Raw genomic sequence first — 16922 nt, forward strand, 5'->3', positions numbered from 1 at the left:
TTCATATGTCTCTTGGCCTTCTGTATGTCCTCTTTCAAAAAATATCTATTTAGGTCCGTTGCCCATTTTTTAAATTGGATTGTTTATTTTCCTTTTGTTAAGTTGTATGAGTTCCCTGTAAATGTTGGAGATTAAACCCTTATAGGAGATAACATTGGCAAATATGTTCTCGCATGCAGTGGGCTTTCTTGTTGTTTTGTTGATGGTTTCTTTTGCTGTGCAGAAGCTTTTTATTTTGATGTAGTCCCATTTTTTAATTTTCTCCTTAGTTTCCATTGCCCTAGGAGCTGTATCAGTAAAGATATTGCTACAACAAATGTCTGCAATTTTGCTGCCTATGACTTCTAAGATTTTTATGGTTTCCTGTCTTACGTTTAAGTCGGTCTAGCGTTTTCTAACCCCCAGCCTAGCAACGGAAGATGGCTCAGATAGGCTCATTTTTCTTCTTGATTAAATAGGAGTCCTTCTGACAACATCAGGTGAATGTGAAAACTCCCACAAAGAGAATCTAGCAGGGAGCCCCACTGACAATAAGCAGCCAGAAGTGTTCTCTTTTCCAAGGCCAGACTCTTCCCTACCCCACCAAAGCACCATCAAGGGGAAACCTCCTCACAAATAGTCTAGTTCAGGAAGCTTTTCTCCCCATGGTGATGAGGATCTGCTTTCCCCATGAGAGATACCAGGAGAGCATACAGTACTGGCAAGGGGATGCCACCAAAGAAGCAAAGCCAGGGAAGATTCATTGTTTTCACAGACTAGAGACTCACTTCCTTCACCCAGAGCAGTGGTCGGCAAACTCATTAGTCAACAGAGCCAAATATCAACAGTACAACGATTGAAATTTCTTTTGAGAGCCAAAATTTTTAAACTTAAACTTCTTCTAACGCCACTTCTTCAAAATAGACTCGCCCAGGCCATGGTATTTTGTGGAAGAGCCACACTCAAGGGGCCAAAGAGCCGCATGTGGCTTGAGAGCCGCAGTTTGCTGACCACGGACCTAGAGCAAGCATGTCAAACTCAAAGACTAACACAGGCCAAATAAACAAGGTTTAAGTTTATGTGGGCCACAAAAGCACAAAAACTTTAATTTTCATAGAAACGTAGGTTTATTTCAATAGAGACATGCTGAAGACAAAGGGCTAAAATAAATGAGTAATCGTTAACAAAGTAATAGAATATTTTAACAAAAATTAACATGTTTTCTTGAACATTAACTTACTAGACACTGAATAACTGCACAAATTAATAAGCGTAACGCACATAACCTATTTTTCTTTTTCTCCGAAAGCAAAATATTTCCTGTTGCGCACACCAAACAAATCAATCCAAGACTAATGATGTGGCAATCGGCTGCTAAAACATTCGCTGCTAGTATTAGTGGAGAGAAATGGTGTGCCCACGTGTAAGGTGCTTAAGGGAAATGAATGCAACACAATTATAGTAATCAGTCATTAGCGAATATTGTAGTTCGTTATTAATAATTATGTATAACAGGATATTGTAAAAATTAAGTCATAAAATTATTATTAAAATGTTTCTTACATATTGTTATATTGGCTGGGCCACAAAAATATTCATTGTGGGCCACATGTGGCCTGTGGGCCACGAGTTTGACATGCTTGATCTAGACTCAGGCATCAGGCAACCCAACCTGGTGAAGTACCTTCTGCTCCCTCAGGCAGCACTAGGAGGGATGTGTGGTACCACATTAACCAAGCAGACCAAAATAGCACCACATAGGCTCCAAAATGTAAATTACCATTGAAATCACAGCCTAAAAAAATAGCTCAGGACCTGTGTGCTAAACCTAAGCGGAGCAACTGCCTGCTAAAATAAAAGACTTCAATAGTCTCCTAACATAGTACCTAAAATGTCCAGAATACAATGACAAATCACCCATCATACCAAGAACCAGAAAAATCACAACTCAAATGAGAAAAGACAATCAACTGACATTAATACTGATATGAATCAGATGTTAGAATTATCTGACAAGGATTTTAATGCAGCCATCACAAAAATGTTTCAATAAGCAGTTTCAGAGTCCCTTGAAATAAATGAGAAAAAAATCTGATCAAAGAACCATATGAAATAAAAATAGGAGGAACCAAGATGGCAGCAAAGTTAAACAACTAAATTGCCGCCTCGCACAACAATTTAAAAACTACAACTGAAAGACAAAACATCTACAACCCAGAACCACGGGAAAGCTGGCTGAGTGGAAGATTTACAACTAAGAAGAGAAAAGAGCACAAACACTGAAAAGCTGAGGTACGGAGGCGGGCGAATTGGGCTGGTGGCGGGCAACTGGATGCGCGGCTTTTCTTCAACCCGAAGGGAGACAAGCTCCCGATCACTCTGAAATCCAGTTTCTGGGGACATGTGGGGGACCCAGATGACTACGGGGAGAAGCTGGACTCTCGGCCATCGGGTCGGAAAGTGAGAGTGACGTTTTTGCAGAGGTGAGCCCAGCAATCATTGTTTACTGTGCTGGAGTGCAGGACGCAGGAACTTGGAAATGCGGAAAGGCAGAGTCGGCTGATGGCAGCCATCAATGTTTGCCACGCCCTAGCCTAGTGACGCCCTGAGACCCCGTCCCGCCCTGAGACCCCGCCCCGCACATTCTACAAACCCGCCCAGGCTCCAAACAGCAGCTTTTGCATATAAATGGCCTGTTCTGTGGCAGCTTAACCAAATAAACTGCAGCTCCAGTCAGACTACTCCAAGACTGCCTAAGCAAATAGGAGAAAACTGTAGTTCTTGCTGTAGCTCCTGCTGGGGGGCCTCAGACAGTAGCTGACCTGCACCCCATTGGAGATCCAGACACTAGTGTATCTAGTGGTCGGTGTGAGACGACACCAGATTTCAACCACTCTCATAAGGGACACATTCAAGAGGCAGACTCAGTGAGCACCAAAGCCCTACTAGAACAAGTCCTGCCTCATAAACGTGTCTCCAGCACAGCAATTCTTCCATTATAGACACAACGGGTCCTCACGGCCAATTGACCTGGAGGTCAGTTCCTCCCAGTGACACCAACAACAATCAAGACTTAACTACAACAAGGCTGTACACACAGTCCACAAAGGGGTGCAACAAGAGTGTCCACTACAGGTAACTGGGAGGCTGACCTGTTGAACCAATAGGACACCTAGTACACAAAGCTAACCTACCAACTCAAGGAAGCAGCGAAAATGAGGAGGCAAGGAAACAGATCCCAAATGAAAGAAATGGAGGAGAACAAATGAATGGACATAGAGTTCAAAACCACAGTTATAAGGGTTTTCAAGAATTTCATGGAAAAGGCCGATAAATTTAATGAGACCCTCGAGGATATAAAAAAGGACCAACTAGAAATTAAACATACACTGACTGAAATAAAAAATATTATAGAGGCCCAACAGCAGACTAGAGGAACGTAAGAATCAACTCAAAGATTTGGAATACAAAGAGGCAAAGGACACTCCTCCAGAGAAGCAAGAAGAGAAGAGAATTCAGAAAGTTTAAGATAGTGTAAGAAGCCTCTGGGACAACTTCAAGCGTACCAACATCAGAATTATGGGGGTTCCAGAAGAAGAGAGAGAGCAAGATGCTGAAAACCTATTTGAAGAAATAATGACTGAAAACTTCCCCCACCTGGTGAAAGAAATAGACTTACAAGTCCAGGAAGTGCACAGAACCCCAAACAAAAGGAATCCAAAGAGGACCACACCAAGACACATCATAATTAAAATGCCAAGGGCAAAAGACAAAGAGAGATTCTTACAAGCAGCAAGAGAAAAACAGTTAGTTACCTACAAGGGAGCACCCATATGATTATCAGCTGATTTCTCAACAGAAACTATGCAGGCCAGATGGGAGTGGCAAGAAATATTCAAAGTGATGAATAGCAAGAACTTACAACCAAGACTACTCTACCCAGCAAAGTTATCATTCAGAATTGAAGGGCAGATAGAGTTTCACAGATAAGAAAAAGCTAAAGGAGTTCATCACCACCAAACCAGTATTATATGAAATGCTGAAAGGTATTCTTTAAAAAGAGGAAAAAAGTAAAGATAAAAATTATGAACAACAAATACATATCTATCAACAAGTGAATCTAAAAGTCAAGTGAATTAAAAATCTGAGGAACAGAATAAACTGGTGAACATAATAAAATCAGAGGCATAGAATGGGAGTGGATTAATAATTCTCAGGGGGAAAGGGGTGTCTGTGTGGGGGGTACGGGAAGAGACTGGACAAAAATCATACACCTATGGATGAGGACAGCGGGTTTGAGGTAAGGGCAGAGGGGGGGTGGGAACCAGGTGGAGGGGAGATATTGGGGGAAAAAGGAGAAACAATTGTAATAATCTGAACAATAAAGATTTATTAAATTAAAATAAATAAATAAAATAAAATAAATAAAAATATATTAAAAGAAAGAAAACATATGGAAATTACAGAACTGAAAAATACAATAATGGGATTAAAAAAAAACTTGTTGAATAGGCTCAATAGTATAGTGAAGATAACAAAGGGTCGAATCAGTGAACTTGAGGATAAATCAACAGAATTAACTCAGTATGAAAAACAGAAAAAATAGACTGAAAAGGAAGAACCTCAGAGACCTGTGGGAAATAAGAAAAGATCCAACATTCATATTATCAGAGTCCCAGAAACATACCACAAGCAGACAAAGACAGTAGAAAAGAGAGAAAAAGAGAGAGAGAGAGAGAGAGAGAGAGAGAGAGAGAGAGAGAGAGAGAAACTATAGACCGGTATCTGTCATGAACTTAGATACAAAAATTCTTGGTAAAACTATTAGCAAAAAAATGAATCTAACAATGTATAAAAAAATTATATACTCTGTGACCAAGTGGGATTTATTCAGGGTATGCAAGATTGTTTCAATATTTTATTTTATTTATGTTTAAAGCCCTTCTTATGTGTTTTTTAAAAGTTATCTTTATTGTTGAAAGTATTATAGATGTCCCCCTTTTCCCCCATTGACCCCTCTAGCCTGCACCCCCCCCCCACCACAGGCCTTCACCACACTATTGTCTGTGTCCATGGGTTATGCATATATGCATACAAGTTCTTTGGTTAATCTCTTCCCACCCACCCACCCCCACCTCTGAGATTCAATATTTTTAAATCAATCAATACAGTACACCATATCAACAAACTGAAGAAAAAAGTCATATGACTGTATCAGTTAACAGGAAAAATGTTGACAAAATTCAAAATTTATGATAATGCTTGTAAAGAACATCTATAGAAAACCTACAGCTAATATTATACTTAATGCTTTCCCTCTTAAGATTGGAACAAGGCAAGTGTGTCTGCTCTTATCACTTATATTCAGTGTTGTACTGGAAGTTATAGCAAGTACAAAAGGACAAGAAAAATAAATTTAAAAGCATACAGATTTGAAAGAATCAAATAAAATTGTATTTCCAGAAGACTTGATTGTCTACATAAAAATCACAAGGAATCAAAAAACCACTTGTAGCCCTAGCTGGTTTGGCTCAGTGGATAGAGCATCAGCCTTCGGACTGAAGGGTCCCAGGTTCGATTGTGGTCAAGGGCACATGCCCGAGGTGAGGGCTCGATCCCCAGTGTGGGGCGTGCAGGAGGCAGATGGTTGATGGTTCTCTTTCAATCACTGATGTTTCTCTCTCTCCCTCTCCCTTCCTCTCTGAATATAAATAAATAAATAAATAAATAAATAAATAACCAACATTTCCTAAAAAAAAAAAACAATTTAAATAAATAAATAAATAAATAACCAACATTTCCTAAAAAAAAACAAAACAAACAAACAAAAAAAAAAATCACTTCTAGCACTAATGATTGAATTCAGCAAGGTCATATGATACAAGATCAATACACAAAAATAATTATATTTTTATACAATAACTGGAAATCTAAATACAAAACCATACCATTTATAATTGTTCCAAGAAAATGAAATATTTAGGTATAAGCTTAAGAAAACATGTACAGGATCTGTATGCTGAAAATTATAAAACACTGATAAAAGAACTCAAAAGAAGACATTAATAATTTGAGAAAATGTGTTCATAGATAGGAAGACTCAACATAGTAAAGATGTCAAGTCTCCTAAATTGATCTATAGGTTAATGAAATCCCTATCCAAACTTCAGCGAGGATTTCTGAAGACATAGGGAGGTTTATAATAAAATTTATATGGAAAGGCAAAGGACCCAGAGTAGCTAAAATGTTTTTTACAATGAATAAACTGGGAAGTGGGGGGCCCTAGCCAGTTTGGCTCAGTGTATAGAGCATCAGCCCGCAGACTGAAGGGTCCCCGGTTTGATTCCAGCCAAGGGAACCTACTGGTTGCAGCTTGATCCCTGGCCCTGGTGGGGGCACATGTGGGAGGCAACCAATCGATGTGTCTCTCTCATATTGATGTTTCTCTGTCTCTCCCCCCTCCTTTCCACTCTCTCTAAAAATAAATAGGAAAATATCCTTGGGTGAGGATTAACATAAATAAATAAATATTTTTTTAAAAAAAAGAATAAACTGGGGGGGAATCACTTTTCCCAATGCAAAGGTTTACTATGTAGTTACAGTAATCAGGACAATATGTAATAGTGGTGGGTAGACACATAGATAAATGGAACATAACAGACAAACCTAGAAATAAACCTACACAAATTTGTTCAACTGATATTTAGCAAAGGTGTAAAAGTAATTCAATGAAGGAAGAACAGCCTTTTCAACAAATAGTGCAGGAACAATAGACAACCGTAGGCAAAATAAGTGAACTTTTACCCCAACATCACACCTTATACAAAAATTAACTCAAAATGGGTCACAGACTTGGAGTATAAAAGTGTAAAACTTATAAAAAAGAAAAAACAGGAGACGAGGAATATATCCTAAGAATCTTGAAACACCAATCAGTAAGAATATATGCACCCTAAGTTCATAGCAGTGTTATCTATAATAGCTAAGATCTGGAAACAGCTCAAGTGCCCATCAGTAGATGAGTGGATAAAAAAAGCTGTGGTACATTTACACTAGGGAATCCTATGCAGCTGTAAAAAAAGGAGGATCTCTTACCCTTTGAGACAGCATGGAGAGACCTGGAGAGTATTATGCTAAGTGAAAAAAGCCAGTCATAGAAAGACAAGTATCACATAATCTCACTAATATATGGAATCTAATAAACAAAATAGATCCAGAGACATGGAAGCATGCAAAAGACTGAGAATTCTCAGAGGGAAGGGGGAGGAAGAGATCAACCAAAGGATTTGTATGCATATATATGCATAACTCAGGACATAGGCAATAGCGCGGCAAAGGCCTGGGGTGGGGGCAGGAGTGGGGTGGAGGGGGTCAGTGGGAGGATAAATGGGGACATCTGTAACACTTTCAACAATAAGGATACATTTTTTTAAAAATGGGAGGAAATCTTTATTGTCTAGGGCTCATCAAGGAGTTCTTAGGCTTGGCACCATACACATGATCCATAAAAGGAAAAATACACTGAGTGGCCAGATTATTACGATCTCTGAATGCACAATAATCTGGCCACTTAGTATATATATATTAGAGGCCCGGTGCATGAATTCGTGCATGGGTGGGGTCCGGCCAGCCTGGCCAGGGGGAGGGGACATGGGTGATTGACCAACCTGCCTGCTGGTTGAACTCCTGGTCGAGGGGACAATTTGCATATTAGCCTTTTATTATATAAGATATACACTGAGTGGCCAGATTATTATGCCTTCAGAGATCATAATAATCTGGCCACTCAATGTATTAATTAGATTTTTAAAATTACAAAGTTTGTATGAAATATCCTATTAAGATTAGCTACAAACTGGAGAAAATATTTGCAAACCACATATCTGACAAAGGATTTGTATGTAGAATAAAGAACTCTCAAAATTCAAATTAGAAAATGGGCAATTAGAGAAATTAGAAAATCAGCAAAAGATACACAGATATTTCACTAAGGAGGATATACACATGACAACAACATGTGAAAAGATGTTCAGCATAATTAGCCATCAGGAAAATGCAAACCAAAACAATGACGAAATATGACGATGCACCTATCAGAATAGCTAAAATTTGGTATTGTCACCAATTACCAAATGCTGGCAAGGATGTGAAGAAACTGGATCACTCATACATGTGTTCTTCAACAGATTAGGACATCTATGTGAAGGAATGCTACTCAGCAATGAAAAGAAATGGTATATCAGTTTATGCCATAACTTGAATAAGTCTCCTGGGAATTTTGTTCAGTTGTATACTGTATGATTATTTATGTAATACTGTTGAAATTACAAAAAAAATAGAGATGGAGAACAGGTTAGTGGATGTGAAGGGTAAGGTAATGGGGCAGATGGAAGGTGAGTGTAGCTGTAAAGTGTAGTAGGAAGGATTCTTGTGGTAATAGTACAGTTCTGTATTGTGTCAGTGAATACATGAACCTATACATGTGATAAAATTGCATATAACTAATTACACAGAAACATAAAAATGATTACAAATAAAGCTTGGCAAATCTGGACAAGATCAGCGGTTTGTAGCAATGTCAATATCCAGGTTATGGTATTATACTACAATTTTACAAAATGTTAACACTCACGGAAACTGGGTCAAAGGTACATGATATCTTCCTATATTATTACATTGCATGTGAATCTACAATTATCTCAAAATAAAAGATTAATTAAAGAAAGATAAAGACAAGCAATTGGGGCCTTGAACATTTTGCTGGAAGCTGGACTAAGGAATCTGGCTCATTGTAGACTTGAAACTAATTGGCCATCTGGCTATCAGATTGGATAGTTAAAAAGAACAAGGACTCCACAAACCTGAGTATGCAGCACTTTAGGGGGTCTCTAATAATCCAAAGATGTATTGTTCACCTGGAAATTCTGAGGCAGGCAGAGTATCATTCCTGAAGGACTCTGACCATGGCACCTGTGCTTCAAGCAGGCTTGCTAAGGTATGGTCCAGGAAGTGAGAGAACTTGGCATTAACATATCCTAAACCTTTGCAAAGTAATAGTCTCAAAGGAGGTGTTTTGTTTGTTGGTTGGTTGGTTTTTTTAGAAACAGCAGAAAGAAAATATACCCATGGAGCTAGTAAGGCCCAAATGTGAATGGGAAAGAAATGCACCTTTAGAGCTGGTGCAGTCGGGAACCTTTCATGTTGAGGCACAAACATTTTCAACTGGGGCAGTAACCTCCCCTACAATTTGTTCACCTAATTTTTCATTTCAGTTGCTCATTCTCTTTATCCAGTCCCCGCCCCAACCCTGGGGGCTACACACTAATTATCTCATGGCAGTGATACCATCTGCTGAAAAAGCTGGCAACTGAGCAATTCTCATCTTCCAAACTTGGGGCCTGCCTCTACCTGTCCTGGTACAAGAAACAGAAAGGCAGTGTGTTGTCCCCTGTACCCTGCTCAGGGAACTGACTCAGCTTCACAGCTTGAAGCAGAGACTGAGAACTTGACCAAGCTGGAGCCTTTGCCTGCAGTGTTCAGTACTGAAGTTTTGGGACTCATCCTCTGTCTACACCTGGGTTAATGGTGGACCATATGACATGGTGGAAGTAGTTCACTAAACTACTTTCATGTGAGGTTCCAGGCATGTGAGGTTCATAGTCCTGGGTCTGATGTAAATGAACAAGTTAATTTCTTGGCTACTGCTTTACCTCTCTCTGGCCACCTAGGCACAAATGAAAGCTGTTTGGTCATATGAGGGTGAGAAGGTATAGATGATACAGAATAATCTCATCTTCAACCCTGGAAAAGAACTGAAAGGATATGCTTTACTCATAGACTTGTTGTACCATCTTTTTGTAGAAAGGACAGCTTTATTCACAAATAAAGGATTTTTATTCACAATCCCACTCTTGAAGTATTTTCAAACTTCAGAATAGAAATGAGGAATTTAGGCGAATTGTTCCTCAACACTGGTGAATCATTCCTAGCTGGCAGTATGAAAAAAGGTGTGCATGGTACACTAACCCTAGTCTAATTTCCACTCATGAAGTTTTGAAAGTTTGGTAAGAATACTTGGTGATTTGAGAACACTAAACACCCTTTCTTTTACATATATTAAAACATTCTTGCCCAGCTGGCATGGCTCGGTGGTTGAGTGTCAACTTATGAACCAGGAGGTCATGGTTTGATTCCTGGTCAGGGCACATGCCCGGGTTGCAGGCTCGATTTCTAGTGTGGGGTGTGCCGGAGGCAGCCCATCAATTATTATCTCTCATCATTGATGTTTCTATCTCTCTCTCCCTCTCCCTTCCTCTCTGAAGTCAATAAAAATCTATTTTTTAAAATATTCTTAATGGTTATGACAACTGGGAGGGATGTTATGAACAGAGAAAGCTATTCATTGTTTCCTCAAAAGTTAGCAGGATTGGGGAATAAATCTTGATTTGACTAGGAAAAACAGTGGTTTGAATTTTCTACTTTTGAGCCACTGACTTATCTCAAGGGACCACAGCCTTACTGTTGTGCAGCTGAGTGCTGACATGAATAGCAAGAGGTCAATCACATTTTCCCCTTTAACTCTCACTTTCTTTTACTTACCGTATTTTGTGGTTGTTTTGGTTCTTTGGATGTTTTTCCTTTTGTCATGAGCTTGAAAAGAACATCATCACCATACACCCATTTTTATTAATGTAGGAGAGCATTGGTAAAGCTACAATAATAGTGTAAATAAACCAGAAGTCAAAGAATCATAGAGTGTTCCAACCAAAGGAGCAAAGGAGCAATAGAAACAACTGAGGCCAGCCCCTTCACTTTTTAAAAATCTTTATTGTTTAGATTATTACAGATATTCCTCTTTTTTCCCCCCATAGCTCCCCTCCACCTGGTGCCCACCCCAGCCCAGGCCCTCACCCCCCCAACTGTCCTCATCCATAGGTGTAAGATCTTTGTCCAATCTCTTCCCACACCCCCAAACCTCCTTCCCCCTGAGAATTGTCAGTCCATTCCCTTTCCATGCCCCTGATTCTATTACATTCACCAGTTTATTCTGTTCATTAAATATTTTATTCATTTGCTTTTTAGATTCACTCGTTGATAGATATGTATTTGTTGCCACTTTGTTGTTCATAATTTTTTACAGCCCCTTCACTTTTACATAAAGGTGACAGAAACCCAGAAAGAGGAGGTGGCAGATCTCATGATTCTCATTTCTGTCCTCTTTTTAGAATATGTTATATGACTTTTTTGCTACATACTTTCCTTTCTAATTATGATTTGTAAAGATTATTAGTTGGCATTCCTTGTAGCCAGTTAGGTGTTAAGGGGAATGGATCCAAAGTCATTCAATGGCTGGGAAAGCTAGACCCAAAATAAACTTTCCCTGAATGATCAGATCTGGAGTTGATACTCACTTGCATTATGAATGTTGGAATTCTCCTAGGTTCTGTCCTATTAAGAATAGCTCTGTGGTCAGGGTTGGTCTGTATGGAGAATACAAGACTAATTCTGAATCAAAGGGCTGCAACTATAGTTCTTAAGATATTCTGCCTATTTCAAGAGATAATGTGTTCCTTCTCCAGTTCAATACCATTTTTTTAACCTGCCCATCTCTTAACAATTATTTGCTCTTCCCTTATACTCTGCCACATTTGTAACCACAACAAAATATCTGTTTTGTTTTAGTAAAAACAACCCAAAATCTTTTTACCCAGTGTTCCCTCAGCTATTCCTTCATTAGCCAAACCTCTTGAAATAATGGTCTATACTTAATGTTCTACTTTCTTCCATTTCCTTTCACCCCAATGCCAAACTCAATTGACATCCTTTCATCTTTATTTTCAGTAACCCTGTGGAGAGAGGAAGGAAGAGAGATAGAGACATAGAAACATCAATTAGATAGGAACATCATTGACTGGCTGCCTTCTGCATGCCCCACACTGAGGATCGAGCCTGCAACCCTGAGCATGTGTCCTGAGATGGAATCAAACTGGTGACCTCTTGGTTCCTGAGTGGACGCTCAACCACTGAGCCACACAGGCCCTGTGTGCCCTGCAGCATTTATTTATTTATTTATTTATTTGTTAATCCTCACCTGAGGATATTTTTCCATTGATTTTTAGGGTGAGTGGAAGAGAGAGGGAAAGACAGAGAGAAACATCAATGTGAAAGAAACACATTGATGGGTTGCTGCCTGCATAAGCCCTTACCAGGGCCTGTGCCGGGGAGGAGCTTGCAACCAAGGTACGTACCCTTGACCAGAATCAAACCCAGGACCCTTTGGTTCGCAGGCCAATGCTCTATCCACTGAGCCACATTGGCTAGGGCTAGTATATAGCTTTTTTAAAAGACTACCAAGGGCTTTAACAATAAGCAGAAGTCCCTATGCCTACTTTTTTCCTACTTCCCAGAAGCAATCACTCTTTGAAGTGCTCCTTATGGTCACTTCAGTCATTTAAAATAATATGATTATCCTATTTATTTTATTATTACGGTAATATACATAGCACAAAGTTTACCATTTTAATAATTTTTAAGTGTACAGTTCAGTGGCATTAAGCACATTCACATATACAACTATATCACCACTATCCATCTCCAGAAAATTTTCTTTATCTCAAATTGAAACTGTATACCTATTAAACAATAACTTCCCATTCCCTTCCCCTCCAGCCCTGGTGACCACTGTCATAGTTCTAGTCACTATGAATTTGACTCTTCTAGGTAAGTCACTTAAATGGAATAATACAATATTTGTTCTTTGATATCTGCCTTATTTCACTTAACATAATGTCTTCCTGGTTTATCCATGTTATAACATATTTGAGAATTTTATTCCTTTTTAAGTATGAATAATATTATATGTATATATAATAGAGCATATATATGCACTATATTTTATTTATTCATTCATTAATTGGTTTTTGGATATTTGAGTTTTTCCACCTTTTGGCTTCTCTGAACATGCTTCTCTGAACACAAATGATCCCTGCATTCACTTCTTTTAGGTATATACCCAGAAATGGAATTTATGGATCATATGGTAATTCTATGTTTGCTTTTCTGAGGAACCACCATGCTGTTTCCATGTTCTAATATTTCTTGACAAACACTTTTTAAATAAATGGAGAATAGAAATCCAGGTGGTCTCTGACTTTATTTATTTATTTTTAATTACACTTTATTTATTTATTCTTAAATCCTCACCCGAGGATATTTTTCCATTGATCTTTTAGAGAGAGTGGAAGAGAGAGGGAAAGATAGAGAGAAACATCGATATGAGGGAAACATCAGGCCTGCACCAGAGAGGAGCCTATAACCAAGGTACGTGTCCTTGACTGGAATCAAACCTGGGGCCCTTTGGTCCACAGGCCGACACCCTTTCCACTGAGCCAAAAACAGCTAGGGCTTGACAAACACTTTTAAAATATCATCTACTGACTTTATATTATGGTAGCTAAGGATTCATCCACTCTTAAAGTATTCTCTAGCTCCTGTATGCTAATGATTTCCCACCTGTGTGTCCAGTCCTGACTTTCCCTTGAGCTACAGATTTGTATTATCCAAATGCTTGCTGAATATCTCCATGTAGATGTTAAGCTTAGAGTATCCAAAAATGCTTGCCCTTACCCCCACACCCAAGCTTTATCTGCCTCTGGTTATTACACTGACCCCTATGTCAGTGAGTGTCATCAATGTCTACTCAGTCACTAAAACAATAAGCCTGGAAGTTCTAAGAAAGTGCTCTGGGATCTTACCATCCAATGGATCACCAATACTTGTTGATTTGTTGATTTTACCTCTTAAATATTTCTTGACTCCATTCTCTTTTCTTCTTACTCATTGTCACTGCCCTAGTTCAGGTCTTCGTCATCTATTGATCAAACCATTTGCAGCAGTAGTCTCCTATTTTGTCTCCCTGCCTCCATATTTTCCCTCCTTTATCCCTATTGCAAACTGAGCTAAGCTAGTTTATCCTCTTACATTGTCAGGTATTTTTCTTTTTCTTTCTTTTTAAAAAAAATTTTTTTTTTATTGATTTCAGAGAGGAAGGGAGAGGGAGATAGAAACATCAATGATGAGAATCATTGACCAGCTACCTCCTGCACGCCCCCTACTGGGGATCAAGCCAACAACCTGGACATGTACCCTTCACCAGAATCGAACCAGGGATCCTTTAGTCTGCAGGCCGACGCTGTATCCATTGAGCCAAACTGGCTAGGGCTGTCAGGTATTTTTCAATGACTATCAGTAGCTTCCAATGACTAGAGATAACTGCAGGTTATAGGCTTCATTCTCTACAATCTCCCTACCAGGTGGTATGTTCCAAAGAAAACAGGACTTCAACCCAATCCTGCCAAGCATACACTTAGTAGCAGTTAGACATAGTCCTGGAACCTGTCCTCATAAGATTGATAAAGCCCCATGCAGGAAAGGTTCACTTGAAGTACACTTAGCAACTCTCCAGTAGTAGCATTTTAGCTAAACTTATATTCAGATTAGGCAACAGAATCATTCATTAAGTGTCAGGATTCAGGACCCAATGGATTCCTAGACCTAGAGTGCCACTCTGGGATCCCCAGTTTCTTAAGACCCATTCATGCAAAGGCAAATAAAAGTATCGGTCCATAAATCTAGAGCACCATTTATTTCACCAATGAATGTTTATTCCTAACATCCCTTATATATTTTTATTTTCAAAAACAACTTTATTTATGAACATATTTTAAAAACCTCCCATCCCCTGGAAATTAGCTGAAAAAAATCCACCTCCACCTCTTTGTGCCCACTTCCTCTCATTCCCTCCAAATAAAAGGAGAAAAGGGCGGAGGGGAAAAAACAAAAAACTGAAAAACAACCCCCCTAAACAGGTTAGTGCATCTCCACAGGAGGGAGGGGAATTTACACTGGAGCCTCAGGGAGTGGAACAGAGATCTTCTGCCTACAGAAACCTACCAAAAAAAGACACTCAAAACAAAGAAACAAAAGAAACACAAAAGTAAACAAAATGGATCACTAGGCAATCTGGAGGGGCAGAGAGTTAGAAAAAAGGATAAGAACAGGCAGGAGGGGCTATGAACATTAGGAAGAAGATGGAGGGAAGATAACAAGCAGAACAATTTGGTTTCCTAGGGTAAAACAAAACAAAACACCCTCCTACCATCCATGCTCCTTTACACTTGAGTAGCCCCCTAGGGGGTGAAGTTAGGGAAACAAGGAGCAGCTTTCGTAGTTGAGACGTATCCATGGCAAATCCCCAGAGTGAATGAGTAGCCCCTTGCCCTACTCCCTGTACCTTACCCTACTTCCCTAAGCAGGTCCCTCCTAATAAATTAGTTATGGGATTCCGCCTCCCCCTTCCACAGTGTGTGTGTGTGTGTGTGTGTGTGTGTGTGTGTGTGTGTGTGTGTGTATTAATATTTTTTTCCATCAAGGTCATCTTCTGTTTTTCTTTTTTTATTTAAGTTTCCCCTTCTTTTCTTTTCCCACCCTTCCTTCCTTCCTTCCTTCCTTCCTTCCTTCCTTCCTTCCTTCCTTCCTTCCTTCCTTCCTTCCTTCCTTTCTTTCTTTCTTCTTTCTTTCTTTCCTCTCTCTTCTCTTACACACACTTTTATTTTTAGTAAGGGGAATACCATGAAGTCGCTCTAGGCCCACTTCTGTACATGTGACCCCAGAGCCTGCTCTTAAAACCAATGTAGTCTCTAGAGCTGGAACTGTTGTAACTGGTGGTTCAGGCACGGTATGGAGCTCCTGAGAAACACTGGTCTGTTGTCTAATGCTTGGTCTCTTGCTTCATTTTGGGATTACCTTGATGTGTCTTCCTCTAAATAGGGACTCATCTAAGGCCAGGGAAATCCTCACTGACTCTTTGTTTGAGAACTCTATATATGCAAACCCTTTGGGATAGCCGCTAAATTTGTCACAGGGTATGGTACCACGATGACTGAACCACAGCCATGGAAGTGTGCTTCTAGCTCTTCTGCTGTTGCAGTAGAGTCCACATTACCAACATAGATGGAACAGCATCAGCCTCCATCTTCCCCTCAATAGACATGATCACTGGGCCAGCATTGCCTGGAGGTGGTCTCATATTCATCTGCTTCTCCACCTTGTTCTGTATCTCCTTTAACTGATCAGCTTCTTCCTCCATCTCCCTGACTCAAGCTTTGATCGCTTTCAGCTCCCGGTCCTCAGATCCACAACGGCGCCATCCCCAGGTCACCCTCAACCAGTCCCGGCTCCTCCTTCTCCTCCTGGCTGCCAGGGGCTCCTGAGCCATGTCCAGGGCCAGAGCTGGGGCTGAGGATCAGGGCTAGGGCTACTCCTCTTTTGGCTCTGGCTCTGCCTGGGGCTCCAGCAGCAGTTCCTCAGTTTCAGTTCCTCAGACTCCAGGCTGTTCCATAATCCCCTGTGACCCCCTGGACCTCCTCCCAGGCCTCCCCACCAACCTGAGAAACAAGATGGAAATAACTACTTGTAGACCAGAGCAGCAGCTGCCAGCTTCCCTTATATTAATGAGCAAACCCTCTAGTGTAGATTTAGGTAGATTGGGGAAAGCTTTCCAGTATCTGCCTCTGCAGTGTGTACTTATAATTAGAGTCTTTCAGATGCACATTAAGGACTATTGGAGTGTTTCTCATTGGGGAACTTCATATATGAACTGTCCCTAGGGGATGTGTGTGTGTGTGTGTGTGTGTGTGTGTGTGTGTATGTGTGTGTATCTCACACTGTCCATGCTGAGTATTTTTAAATATATTTTTATTGATTTCATAGAGGAAGGGAGAGGGAGAGAGAGAAACATCAATGATGAGAGAGAATCATTGATTGGCTGCCTCCTACACGCCTCACCCCCCACTGGGGACTGAGCCCTCAACCCGGGCATGTGCCCTTGACCGGAATTGAAACTGGGACCTTCAGTCCGAAGGCCGACGCTCTATCCACTGAGC

The 16922-nt window shown here is 40.1% G+C and overlaps 1 pseudogene; it reads right to left on the reverse strand.

Annotated features, from left to right (window-relative positions):
* Nucleotides 1–15592: 15592 nt before the first annotated feature.
* Nucleotides 15593–16711, reverse strand: LOC103299993 (polyadenylate-binding protein 2-like; annotated as a pseudogene).
* Nucleotides 16712–16922: the final 211 nt, after the last annotated feature.

Source organism: Eptesicus fuscus, chromosome 1 (genome assembly GCF_027574615.1).
Source record: "Eptesicus fuscus isolate TK198812 chromosome 1, DD_ASM_mEF_20220401, whole genome shotgun sequence".
NCBI lineage: Eukaryota > Metazoa > Chordata > Mammalia > Chiroptera > Vespertilionidae > Eptesicus > Eptesicus fuscus.